At 60.6% G+C, this 12,654-nt stretch overlaps 1 protein-coding gene across 2 annotated transcripts in view; it reads left to right on the plus strand.

Annotated features, from left to right (window-relative positions):
• The first annotated feature begins 3,307 nt into the window (after positions 1-3,307).
• TRIM24 (tripartite motif containing 24) overlaps positions 3,308-12,654 on the plus strand; it is a 39,393-nt gene continuing 30,046 nt past the window's right edge. For both annotated transcript variants that reach the window (XM_075343528.1, XM_075343529.1), the window contains exon 1: positions 3,308-3,406. The gene's annotated coding sequence lies outside the window, so the exon portion shown is untranslated. The remainder of the gene's footprint in view (positions 3,407-12,654) is intronic.

The following is a 12,654-nucleotide window of genomic DNA, read 5'->3' on the forward strand; positions in this document are numbered from 1 at the left end:
CTCGTTCCTCTCCTCCCGGTCCCCGCCCTCCTCGTTCCTCTCCCCCCGGCCCCGCGCTCCTCTCCCCCCGGTCCCGCCCTCCTCGTTCCTGTCCTCGTTCCTCTCCCCCCGGGCCCCCCGCTCCTCTCCCCCTGGCCCCGCGCTCCTGTCCCCGCTCCTCTCCTCCCGGCCCCGCGCTCCTCTCCCCTCGTTCCTCTCCTCCCGGTCCCGCCCTCCTCGTTCCTCCACCCCGGTCCCGCGCTCCTGTCCTCGCTCCTCTCCCCCCGGCCCCGCGCTCCTCTCCCCCCGGTCCCGCGCTCCTCGTTCCTCTCCCCCCCGGCCCCGCGCTCCTCTCCCCCCCGGTCCCGCGCTCTTGTCCTCGCTCCTCTCCCCCCGGTCCCGCGCTCCTCGTTCCTCTCCCCCCGGCCCCGCGCTCCTCTCCCCCCGGTCCCGCGCTCTTGTCCTCGCTCCTCTCCCCCCGGCCCCGCGCTCCTCTCCCCCCGGTCCCGCGCTCCTCGTTCCTCTCCCCCCCGGCCCCGCGCTCCTCTTCTCCCGGCCCCGCGCTCCTCTCCCCCCGGTCCCGCGCTCCTCGTTCCTCTCCCCCCGGCCCCGCGCTCCTCTCCTCCCGGCCCCCGCGCTCCTCTCCCCCCGGCCCCGCGCTCCTCTCCTCCCGGCCCCGGCGACTCTTCTTGTCTTTTGTTCTCCGCCCGCGGCCGCACAAAGCCGCAGCCTCATCTACATTCCAGACAGGACCGTCACTTAATATTCATGAGCCGGCTCCGCCCAGCTCATGAATTATTCCTCCCGCCTTTCCTATTGGATCCCGCGGTGGGGGCGTGGCTTCGGAGCCCGCTCTCTTGCTGGAGGGGGATGAAGAAGAAATAACATTACAGTTTGGACTGTACCACCTCGCCGCGGGGAGGTCGCCCCGTTGTTCCCGTAGTTTCCTTCGGAGCCGGTTGCGGGCTCAGTGGTAGCGGCCGCGGGGAGGCGGGCCGGCCGGGCGCTCAGTCTGCGGCGGACGCTGTGCGTGTCGGATGTCAGCGGCCTGTGAGCGGCTGGAGCAGAGCGGGCGGTGAGGCCCAGGAAAGGCCGAGGACTGCGAGCATGGAGGGGGCCGCGGCCTCCCACTCAGGCGGTGCCTCCGCCGCCGCCCCCGGAGAATGAAGCGGAGAGCCGGCCGGCCCGGAGGAGCGGAGCGGGGAGAGAGCGGCCCTCAGCCTGCTGGAGGACGTGCGGCGTGTGCCGGGCCAACATCCAGAGCCGGAGCCCGCGCCTGCTGCCCTGCCTGCACTCCGTGTGCCTGCGCTGCCTGCCGGCCCCGAGCCGCTACATCAGCCTGCCGGCCGCGGGGGCCCCGGGAGCGAGCCAGGCGGGGGCCCCGAGCCAAGCGGGGAGCACCGTGCAGGGTGAGTGCGGGGACCGAGGGGAGAGGGAGGACCCCCAAACATCACCCCCAAACACCACCCCCAAATATCACCCCAAACACCACCCCCAAATGTCACCCCAAACACCACCCCCAAACATCACCCCCAAACACCACCCCCAAATGTCACCCCCAAACACCACCCAACCAGGGGGCCCCGGGAGCGAGCCAGGCGGGGGCCCCGAGCCAAGCGGGGAGCACCGTGCAGGGTGAGTGCGGGGACCGGGGGGAGAGGCGAGGGAGGACCCCCAAATATCACCCCAAACATCACCCCAAACACCACCCAACCAGGGGCCCCCGGGAGCGAGCCAGGCGGGGGGCCCCGAGCCAAGCGGGGAGCACCGTGCAGGGTGAGTGCGGGGACCGGGGGAGGGGAGGGGAGAGGGAGAACCCCCAAACATCACCCCCCAAATATCCACCCCAAACACCACCCAACCAGGGGCCCCCGGGAGCGAGCCAGGCGGGGGCCCCGAGCCAAGCGGGGAGCACCGTGCAGGGTGAGTGCGGGGACCGGGGGGAGGGGAGAGGGAGGACCCCCAAACATCACCCCCAAATATCACCCCAAACACCACCCAACCAGGGGCCCCCGGGAGCGAGCCAAGCGGGGAGCACCGTGCAGGGTGAGTGCGGGGACCGGGGGCAGGGGAGAGGGAGGACCCCACATATCACCCCCAAACACCACCCCAACCGGGGGGCCCGGGAGCGAGCCAGGCGGGGGCCCCGAGCCAAGCGGGGAGCACCGTGCAGGGTGAGTGCGGGGACCGGGGGGAGGGGAGAGGGAGGACCCCACATATCACCCCCAAATATCACCCCAAACACCACCCAACCAGGGGCCCCCGGGAGCGAGCCAGGCGGGGGCCCCGAGCCAAGCGGGGAGCACCGTGCAGGGTGAGTGCGGGGACCGGGGGAGGGGAGGGAAGAGGGAGGACCCCCAAAACATCACCCCCAAATATCACCCCAAACACCACCCAACCAGGGGCCCCCGGGAGCGAGCCAGGCGGGGGCCCCGAGCCAAGCGGGGGAGCACCGTGCAGGGTGAGTGCGGGGACCGGGGGGAGGGGAGAGGGAGGACCCCCAAACATCACCCCCAAATATCACCCCAAACACCACCCAACCAGGGGCCCCCGGGAGCGAGCCAAGCGGGGAGCACCGTGCAGGGTGAGTGCGGGGGACCGGGGGGGGAGGGGAGAGGGAGGACCCCACATATCACCCCCAAACACCACCCCAACCGGGGGGGCCCGGGAGCGAGCCAGGCGGGGGCCCCCGAGCCAAGCGGGGAGCACCGTGCAGGGTGAGTGCGGGGGACCGGGGGGAGGGGAGAGGGAGGACCCCACATATCACCCCCAAATATCACCCCAAACACACACCCAACCAGGGGCCCCCGGGAGCGAGCCAGGCGGGGGCCCCGAGCCAAGCGGGGAGCACCGTGCAGGGTGAGTGCGGGGACCGAGGGGAGAGGGAGGACCCCACATATCACCCCCCAAACACCACCCCCCAAACATCACCCCCAAATGTCACCCAAACACCACCCAACCAGGGGGCCCCGGGAGCGAGCCAGGCGGGGGCCCCGAGCCAAGCGGGGAGCCACCGTGCAGGGTGAGTGCGGGGACCGGGGGGAGGGGCGAGGGAGGACCCCACATATCACCCCCAAACACCACCCCAACCGGGGGGCCCGGGAGCGAGCCAGGCGGGGGCCCCGAGCCAAGCGGGGAGCACCGTGCAGGGTGAGTGCGGGGACCGGGGGGGAGGGGAGAGGGAGGACCCCCAAACACCACCCCCAAACATCACCCCCAAATGTCACCCCAAACACCACCCAACCAGGGGGCCCCGGGAGCGAGCCAAGCGGGGAGCACCGTGCAGGGTGAGTGTGGGGACCGGGGGGAGGGGAGAGGGAGGACCCCACATATCACCCCCAAATATCACCCCAAACACCACCCAACCAGGGGCCCCCGGGAGCGAGCCAGGCGGGGGCCCCGAGCCAAGCGGGGAGCACCGTGCAGGGTGAGTGCGGGGACCGGGGGGAGGGGAGAGGGAGGACCCCACATATCACCCCACATATCATCCCCAAATATCACCCCAAACACCACCCAACCAGGGGCCCCCGGGAGCGAGCCAGGCGGGGGGCCCCGAGCCAAGCGGGGAGCACCGTGCAGGGTGAGTGCGGGGACCGGGGGGAGGGGGAGAGGGAGGACCCACATATCACCCCCAAATATCACCCCAAACACCACCCAACCAGGGGCCCCCGGGAGGCGAGCCAGGCGGGGGCCCCGAGCCAAGCGGGGAGCACCGTGCAGGGTGAGTGCGGGGACCGGGGGGAGGGGAGAGGGAGGACCCCCAAACATCACCCCCAAATATCACCCCAAACACCACCCAACCAGGGGGCCCCGGGAGCGAGCCAGGCGGGGGCCCCGAATACAGCGGGGAGCACCGTGCAGGGTGAGTGCGGGGGACCGGGGGGAGGGGAGAGGGAGGACCCCCAAACACCACCCCCAAATGTCACCCCCAAATGTCACCCCAAACACCACCCAACCAGGGGGCCCCGGGAGCGAGCCAGGCGGGGGCCCCGAATACAGCGGGGAGCACCGTGCAGGTGAGTGCGGGGGACCGGGGGGAGGGGAGAGGGAAAACCCCCAAACATCTCCCCCAAACATCTCCCCCAAACATCTCCCCCACCGGGTGACCCCGAGCCAACCGGGGAGCACCGTGCAGGGTGAGTGCGGGGACTGGGGGGAGGGGCGAGGGAGTACCCCAAATATCACCCAACAGGGGTCCCCCGGAGCGAGCCAGGCGGGGGCCCCGAATACAGCGGGGAGCACCGTGCAGGGTGAGTGCGGGGGGAGGGGCGAGGAGGACCCTCAAATATTACCCAACCGGGGGTCCCCCTAATACCACCCAACCAGGGCCCCCAAATATCACCCCAAATATCACCCAACCGGGGCACCCGAATACAACGGGGAGCACTGTGCAGGGTGAGTGCGGGACTGGGGGGGAGGGGAGAGGGAGGACCCCAAATATCACCCCAGAATATCACCCAACCGGGGCCCCCCCTAATACCACACAACCAGGTGCCCCCGGAGCGAGCCAGGCGGGGGCCCCGAGCCAAGCAGGGTGAGTGCGGGGACCGGGTAGGAGGGGAAGAGAGGGAGGATCTCAAATATCACCCCAAATACCACCCGAACCAGGGGGCCCGAGCCGCTGCATCAGCCTGCTAGCTGTGGGGGGCTCCGAGCCAAGCGGGGAGCGCTGTGGGGGGGTTACAGATGGATGGACCAGTGCAGGGAAGAGGGGAGGACACCCAGAATCACCCCAAATCGCACCCAACTGAGCGCTTCCTAGCCCAGAGGGGAGTTGCGGGGAGAGCCCCCCATCCCAAACCATCCAACCATAACCCCATCACCACTACATGTGCAGGGTCCTTGGCACGCAGCCCCCCACCACCACTACACATGCAGGGCCCCCGTGTAGATTGGCATGTACAAGTTTGGATACCCCTGGTCATAATTTCTGTTATTGTGAGCAGTTGAAGATGGACTGATCTCTATAAAGGCAGAGCGTTACCTATCGCACATTTCCTTTGTATTTAGGCCACCAAAACTTATTTTTATATTTTACTTTTTGAAGTTACTAAAAGGAAAATGGACAGATGCAAAACTTTGTGCACCCTTGGAGATTTGTGCAAAGATTAAGGGTTCAGACCTTAATTAACCTGTTTGGGTTGTGGCTCGTTCACTATCATCGTTAGGAAAGGGCGGGGATGCAAACATCACAGCTTTATAAGAACCCCGGCCTCCTCGTACCTGGTGCCAAATGCCAACAGCCATGGGTTCTGCTAAGCAGCTGCCTAGCACTCTGAAAATGGTGGAGGCCACAAAGCAGGAGATTATAAGATAGTAAAACGTTCTCACGTTGCCCTTTTCCTCAGTTCAAAATGTAATTAAAGGGAACCTGTCCAGATTTTGGCTTTTAAAACTAAAACTAGCACCTAAGCAGCGCCTGTGCCGCATTGTATAAAGGTGTACGTCACCCCCTGACCCCCCCCCCCCCTGTAGAGAACCTAAAATACCTTTATAAAATCTCCCACCCTGCATGTAAATTGTCCGATGGGTGTTCTATTCAGCTCCTCCTGTCCTGCCTTTCGTCGTCCTCTTGTGCTGATTGAGATGGGTGACTCCGGACGCCGTCCACGTAGGCGGGCAAAATCCCCATATTCCCGGCTCGCGCAGGAGCACTTCACTCTGCGCTGTTGCGGGCAGAGCCGAATACATAGGTGCATCTGCGCAAACCAGTAAGTTCTCTGCGCAGGCGCGAGATTTTGCCCGGCAATGTGGATGAAGCGGGTGACGTCATCCATATTGCCGGGGGAAAAAATCTCGCGCCTGCGCAGAGAACTCAACGATTCGCGCAGGCGCACCTGTGTATTCATCTCTGTCCGCCATAGGGCAGAGCGACGTGCGCCTGCGTGAGTCAGTAATATATACGCGCAAGTATGAAATTTTGCCCACCTATGTGGTGTCCCGAGCCACAGGAGGAGGGCGAAAGGAGGCACAGAATAGGACGCCCATCAGACCAGATAACTGGGCAGGAGATTTTATAAATATATTTGGGGTCTACAGGGGGTAACGTGCACCTTTTATAGAGTGCGGCACATGCGCTGCTTAATGTGCTAGATTTAGTTTAGAAGGCCAAAGTCTGGTGACAGGTTCCCTCTAAAAAAAAAAATGGCCGCTACCAGGAACAGTGGAGGTCAAAGATAAGGCCTGGAAGACCAAGCAACATTTCTGAGAGCTGCTTGTAGGATTACTAGAGAGGCAAATCAAGAACCCTGCATGACTGCAAAAGACCTTCAGGAAGATTCAGCAGATTCTGGAGTTGTGGTACATTGCTCTACTGCTCAGAGACACCAGCACAAATATGGCCTTCATGGAAGAGTTGTCAGAAGAAAAGTTCTGCTGCGTTCTCATCATAAAATTCAGCGTCAAGAACATCTAAACAAGCCTGGTGCATTGTGGGAACAAGTCCTGTGGACTAATGAGTGCAATAGAAATGTCCAAAACATCTTGCCAACCATTAAGTATGGGGGTGGATCAGTCATGCTTTGGGGTTGTGCTGCAGCCAATGGCACAGGGAACATTTCATGGAGGGAAGAACGGATTCAATGACATTTCAACAAATTCTTGATGCAAACATAACACCATAAACAAGCTAAAGAGGAGAGCGGAAAAGAGAGCAGAAAAGAGAGGAGGAGATGAGAGGAGGGGATGAGAGGACAGCTTTTACAAATTTGTAATGATCCTAAGCCAGGTCAAAATCCACAATAGACGACCACAAAAGGCCTAAACTGAAGGTTTTACAATGTCCTCACAGTCCCCTGATCTGAACATCATTGAAAATCTTTGGCAGTACCTCAAAAGAGCAGAGCATGCAAGGAGGGCCGGGGATCTGTCAGGACGGGAAGGAGGGCCGGGGATCTGTCAGGACGGGAAGGAGGGCCGGGGGATCTGTCAGGACGGGAAGGAGGGCCGGGGATCTGTCAGGACGGGAAGGAGGGCCGGGGATCTGTCAGGACGGGAAGGAGGGCCGGGGATGTGTCAGGACGGGAAGGAGGGCCGGGGATGTGTCAGGACGGGAAGGAGGGCCGGGGATGTGTCAGGACGGGAAGGAGGGCCGGGGGATGTGTCAGGACGGGAAGGAGGGCCGGGGATGTGTCAGGACGGGAAGGAGGGCCGGGGGATGTGTCAGGACGGGAAGGAGGGCGGGGATGTGTCAGGACGGGAAGGAGGGCCGGGGATGTGTCAGGACGGGAAGGAGGGCCGGGGATGTGTCAGGACGGGAAGGAGGGCCGGGGATGTGTCAGGACGGGAAGGAGGGCCGGGGATGTGTCAGGACGGGAAGGAGGGCCGGGGATGTGTCAGGACGGGAAGGAGGGCCGGGGATGTGTCAGGACGGGAAGGAGGGCCGGGGATGTGTCAGGACGGGAAGGAGGGCCGGGGATGTGTCAGGACGGGAAGGAGGGCCGGGGGATGTGTCAGGACGGGAAGGAGGGCCGGGGATGTGTCAGGACGGGAAGGAGGGCCGGGGATTGTGTCAGGACGGGAAGGAGGGCCGGGGATGTGTCAGACGGGAAGGAGGGCCGGGGATGTGTCAGGACGGGAAGGAGGGCCGGGGATGTGTCAGGACGGGAAGGAGGGCGGGGATGTGTCAGGACGGGAAGGAGGGCCGGGGATGTGTCAGGACGGGAAGGAGGGCCGGGGATGTGTCAGGACGGGAAGGAGGGCCGGGGATCCGTCAGGACGGGAAGACGTCTCCAACGAAGAATGAAGGAAAAACCCTCAAACAGGAAGTGAAGACTCGTCTGCTACAAAAAGTGTTTGATAACCATGCAGGGCGCCCAAACTTCTGCATCAGCCAGTCGTCTTCTTTTTTTTTTTTAAAATCTAAAAGTTGAAAATAATTAATTTTATTTTGCTTAAAATACAAATGAAAAGCGTCATCTGTAACTTTCTGCCTTTAGAGATCATTTCATCTTCAAGTTGCTTAACTGTTCACAACAACAGGAATTTTGACCAGGGGTGCCCAGACTTTTACATGTCATTGTATATTGCTCCCCTCTCCCCATGTGCAGGGGCCCCGTGTATATTGCTCCCTCTCCCCATGTGCAGGGGCCCCGTGTATATTGCTCCCTCTCCCCATGTGCAGGGGCCCCGTGTATATTGCTCCCTCTCCCCATGTGCAGGGGCCCCGTGTATATTGCTCCCTCTCCCCATGTGCAGGGGCCCCGTGTATATTGCTCCCTCTCCCCATGTGCAGGGCCCGTGTATATTGCTCCCTCTCCCCATGTGCAGGGCCCCGTGTATATTGCTCCCTCTCCCCATGTCGCAGGGGCCCCGTGTATATTGCTCCCTCTCCCCATGTGCAGGGGCCCCGTGTATATTGCTCCCTCTCCCCATGTGCAGGGGCCCCGTGTATATTGCTCCCTCTCCCCATGTGCAGGGGCCCCGTGTATATTGCTCCCTCTCCCCATGTGCAGGGGCCCCGTGTATATTGCTCCCCTCTCCCCATGTGCAGGGGCCCCGTGTATATTGCGCCCTCTCCCCATGTGCAGGGGCCCCGTGTATATTGCTCCCTCTCCCCATGTGCAGGGGCCCCGTGTATATTGCTCCCTCTCCCCATGTGCAGGGGCCCCGTGTATATTGCTCCCTCTCCCCATGTGCAGGGGCCCCGTGTATATTGCTCCCTCTCCCCATGTGCAGGGGCCCCGTGTATATTTCTCCCTCCCCACCCATGTGCAGGGGGCCCCGTGTATATTGCTCCCTCTCCCCATGTGCAGGGGCCCCGTGTATATTGCTCCCTCTCCCCATGTGCAGGGGCCCCGTGTATATTGCTCCCTCTCCCCATGTGCAGGGGCCCCGTGTATATTGCTCCCTCTCCCCATGTGCAGGGGCCCCGTGTATATTGCTCCCTCTCCCCATGTGCAGGGGCCCCGTGTATATTGCTCCCTCTCCCCATGTGCAGGGGCCCCGTGTATATTGCTCCCTCTCCCATGTGCAGGGGCCCCGTGTATATTGCTCCCTCTCCCCATGTGCAGGGGCCCCGTGTATATTGCTCCCTCTCCCCATGTGCAGGGGCCCCGTGTATATTGCTCCCTCTCCCCATGTGCAGGGGCCCCGTGTATATTGCTCCTCTCCCCATGTGCAGGGGCCCCGTGTATATTGCTCCCTCTCCCCATGTGCAGGGGCCCCGTGTATATTTGCTCCCTCTCCCCATGTGCAGGGGCCCCGTGTATATTGCTCCCTCTCCCCATGTGCAGGGGCCCCGTGTATATTGCTCCCTCTCCCCATGTGCAGGGGGCCCCGTGTATATTGCTCCCTCTCCCCATGTGCAGGGGCCCCGTGTATATTGCTCCCTCTCCCCATGTGCAGGGGCCCCCGTGTATATTGCCTCCCTCTCCCCATGTGCAGGGGCCCCGTGTATATTGCTCCCTCTCCCCATGTGCAGGGGCCCCGTGTATATTGCTCCCTCTCCCCATGTGCAGGGGCCCCGTGTATATTGCTCCCTCTCCCCATGTGCAGGGGCCCCGTGTATATTGCTCCCTCTCCCCATGTGCAGGGGCCCCGTGTATATTGCTCCCTCCCCCCATGTGCAGGGGCCCCCGTGTATATTGCTCCCTCTCCCCATGTGCAGGGGCCCCGTGTATATTGCTCCCTCTCCCCATGTGCAGGGGCCCCGTGTATATTGCTCCCTCTCCCCATGTGCAGGGGCCCCGTGTATATTGCTCCCTTCTCCCCATGTGCAGGGGCCCCGTGTATATTGCTCCCTCTCCCCATGTGCAGGGGCCCCGTGTATATTGCTCCCTCTCCCCATGTGCAGGGGCCCCGTGTATATTGCCTCCCCTCTCCCCATGTGCAGGGCCCCGTGTATATTGCTCCCTCTCCCCATGTGCAGGGGCCCCGTGTATATTGCTCCCTCTCCCCATGTGCAGGGGCCCCGTGTATATTGCTCCCTCTCCCCATGTGCAGGGGCCCCGTGTATATTGCTCCCTCTCCCCATGTGCAGGGGCCCCGTGTATATTGCTCCCTCTCCCATGTGCAGGGGCCCCGTGTATATTGCTCCCTCTCCCCATGTGCAGGGGCCCCGTGTATATTGCTCCCTCTCCCCATGTGCAGGGGCCCGTGTATATTGCTCCCTCCCCCCATGTGCAGGGGCCCCGTGTATATTGCTCCCTCTCTCCCCATGTGCAGGGGCCCCCGTGTATATTGCTCCCTCTCCCCATGTGCAGGGGCCCCGTGTATATTGCGCCCTCCATACCTCCTGCAGCTGACACTTTGTGCCGCACACTTCCTGTCCCCCCTTTTCTGACCCTGCGCCCCAATATCAGCCCCATGACACTGCGTGATTATAAACTTGTTCCCGTTGTCAGCACGTTTCTCCTGTGAGGGTCCTCGGGTGTGGAGGCGGGCAGTGTCTGCGCGGGGCAGATGCCGGCTGTACTGCACACATCGCACAGCCGGCATCTGACTCCGGTAGTGAAAAAATGTGGGAAAGTTCACGGGATGTGACGTTTTTCTCGGCGCTGTATATACTGTGATATGGAGAATATTGGGGGCTCCGGTGCCCCCCAGACTTACAGATATTGTACAGAGTAAACTCTGGTACTTTGTTGCTTGTCGTCGGTCACTGAGCGGGGGAGACGCTCTCACCGGGAGGAGGATCGTTACAATGTATCGGTGCAGACGATCTGCGGAGGTCTCCCTGCACTGACACTCAGTAACGGGCCCCCAGCTGTGAGCAGCACCAGCTCCGCCATATTACAGGCTGTGATGACGTTTGGCTGAATTTCTGAAGTTTGATGGGATTTTGCTTTTTTGTTTTTCTCTCGTTACCAGGGAAGGAAAGTTTGTTTTCCAAAAATAAAAAGTATGTGAAGTGATCATGTGACACCCAGAGGGGGCTACGTGGCGGTCATGTGAAACCCCCCCCCCCAAATTACTCAGTGTGGTCTGTGCACCGCTCGTGTGACAACCCCCCCCCCACAGTGGTCTACATGACGATCGTGTGACACGCTCCCATTGCCTGTTAGGGTGTGTGCGCCGGTTGTGACCTCCTATAGCCCATTGGGGTCTGCATGCTGGTATTGTCTACACCATTGCCCGTGGGGTCTGTGCGCAGGTGCTGTGACCACTGTGTACATACATTACTGATCCTGAGTTACCTCCTGTATTATACTCCAGAGCTGCACTCACTATTCTGCTGGTGCAGTCACTGTGTACATACATTACTGATCCTGAGTTACCTCCTGTATTATACTCCAGAGCTGCACTCACTATTCTGCTGGTGCAGTCACTGTGTACATACATTACTGATCCTGAGTTACCTCCTGTATTATACTCCAGAGCTGCACTCACTATTCTGCTGCTACAGTCACTGTGTACATACATTACTGATCCTGAGTTACCTCCTGTATTATACTCCAGAGCTGCGCTCACTATTCTGCTGGTGCAGTCACTGTGTACATACATTACTGATCCTGAGTTACCTCCTGTATTATACTCCAGAGCTGCACTCACTATTCTGCTGGTGCAGTCACTGTGTACATACATTACATTACTGATCCTGAGTTACCTCCTGTATTATACTCCAGAGCTGCACTCACTATTCTGCTGGTGCAGTCACTGTGTACATACATTACATTACTGATCCTGAGTTACCTCCTGTATTATACTCCAGAGCTGCACTCACTATTCTGCTGGTGCAGTCACTGTGTACATACATTACATTACTGATCATGAGTTACCTCCTGTATTATACTCCAGAGCTGCACTCACTATTCTGCTGGTGCAGTCACTGTGTACATACATTATATTACTGATCCTGTGTTACCTCCTGTATTATACTCCAGAGCTGCACTCACTATTCTGCTGGTGCAGTCACTGTGTACATACATTGCTGATCCTGAGTTACCTCCTGTATTATACTCCAGAGCTGCACTCACTATTCTGCTGGTGCAGTCACTGTGTACATTACATTACTGATCCTGAGTTACCTCCTGTATTATACTCCAGAGCTGCACTCACTATTCTGCTGGTGCAGTCCACTGTGTACATACATTACATTACTGATCCTGAGTTACCTCCTGTATTTATACTCCAGAGCTGCACTCACTATTCTGCTGGTGCAGCCGCTATTCTTCATTTATAGAGTAGGCCACATGTTGCCCTCGCACATCCCGTCTCCTATAGATGACCGTGTGCCGCCCCCGTACGCCGGCGGTTTGTGCTGTGGCCCCGCGGTGGGTTGTTGCCCCTTTCTGCGGCCTGTTGGTGCCGGGTCGGGAGCGGTTAGTTTCGGCGTTTGATCCTGTGTCCTCAGTGCAGAGTTCGCAGTCATTAATCACGTGCGTCTGAATTACTCATCGAGCGGCGACCATCTAGATGATGTAGACAGATAATTCGCTCTTGTTCAACCGCCTCCGGAGTTCAGCTCTGAAGGTGTTGCCCTGTTGAGCAGTCAGTGCGTGTAGCGGGTTACTGCGGGGGCCCGGCTTGTGTCTGGGTGAGCAGCTCTCTAGCGCTTGCACTGACCGTGGTAACTTCCAGAATTTTACTGCTCTTACTGTAAAGAAGCCTCTCGCGTGTAACTGCCGGAATCCCATTATTTCACCATGCTTTGTATTGATCGTGCATGTAAAGATCACTTTTTGCATTGCTGCCTGGTTGGGGGTGGGGGTCGGCTGCCTGGCGGTGTGGGGGTCG

This window comes from Anomaloglossus baeobatrachus, chromosome 4 (genome assembly GCF_048569485.1).
Source record: "Anomaloglossus baeobatrachus isolate aAnoBae1 chromosome 4, aAnoBae1.hap1, whole genome shotgun sequence".
NCBI classification, from domain to species: domain Eukaryota; kingdom Metazoa; phylum Chordata; class Amphibia; order Anura; family Aromobatidae; genus Anomaloglossus; species Anomaloglossus baeobatrachus.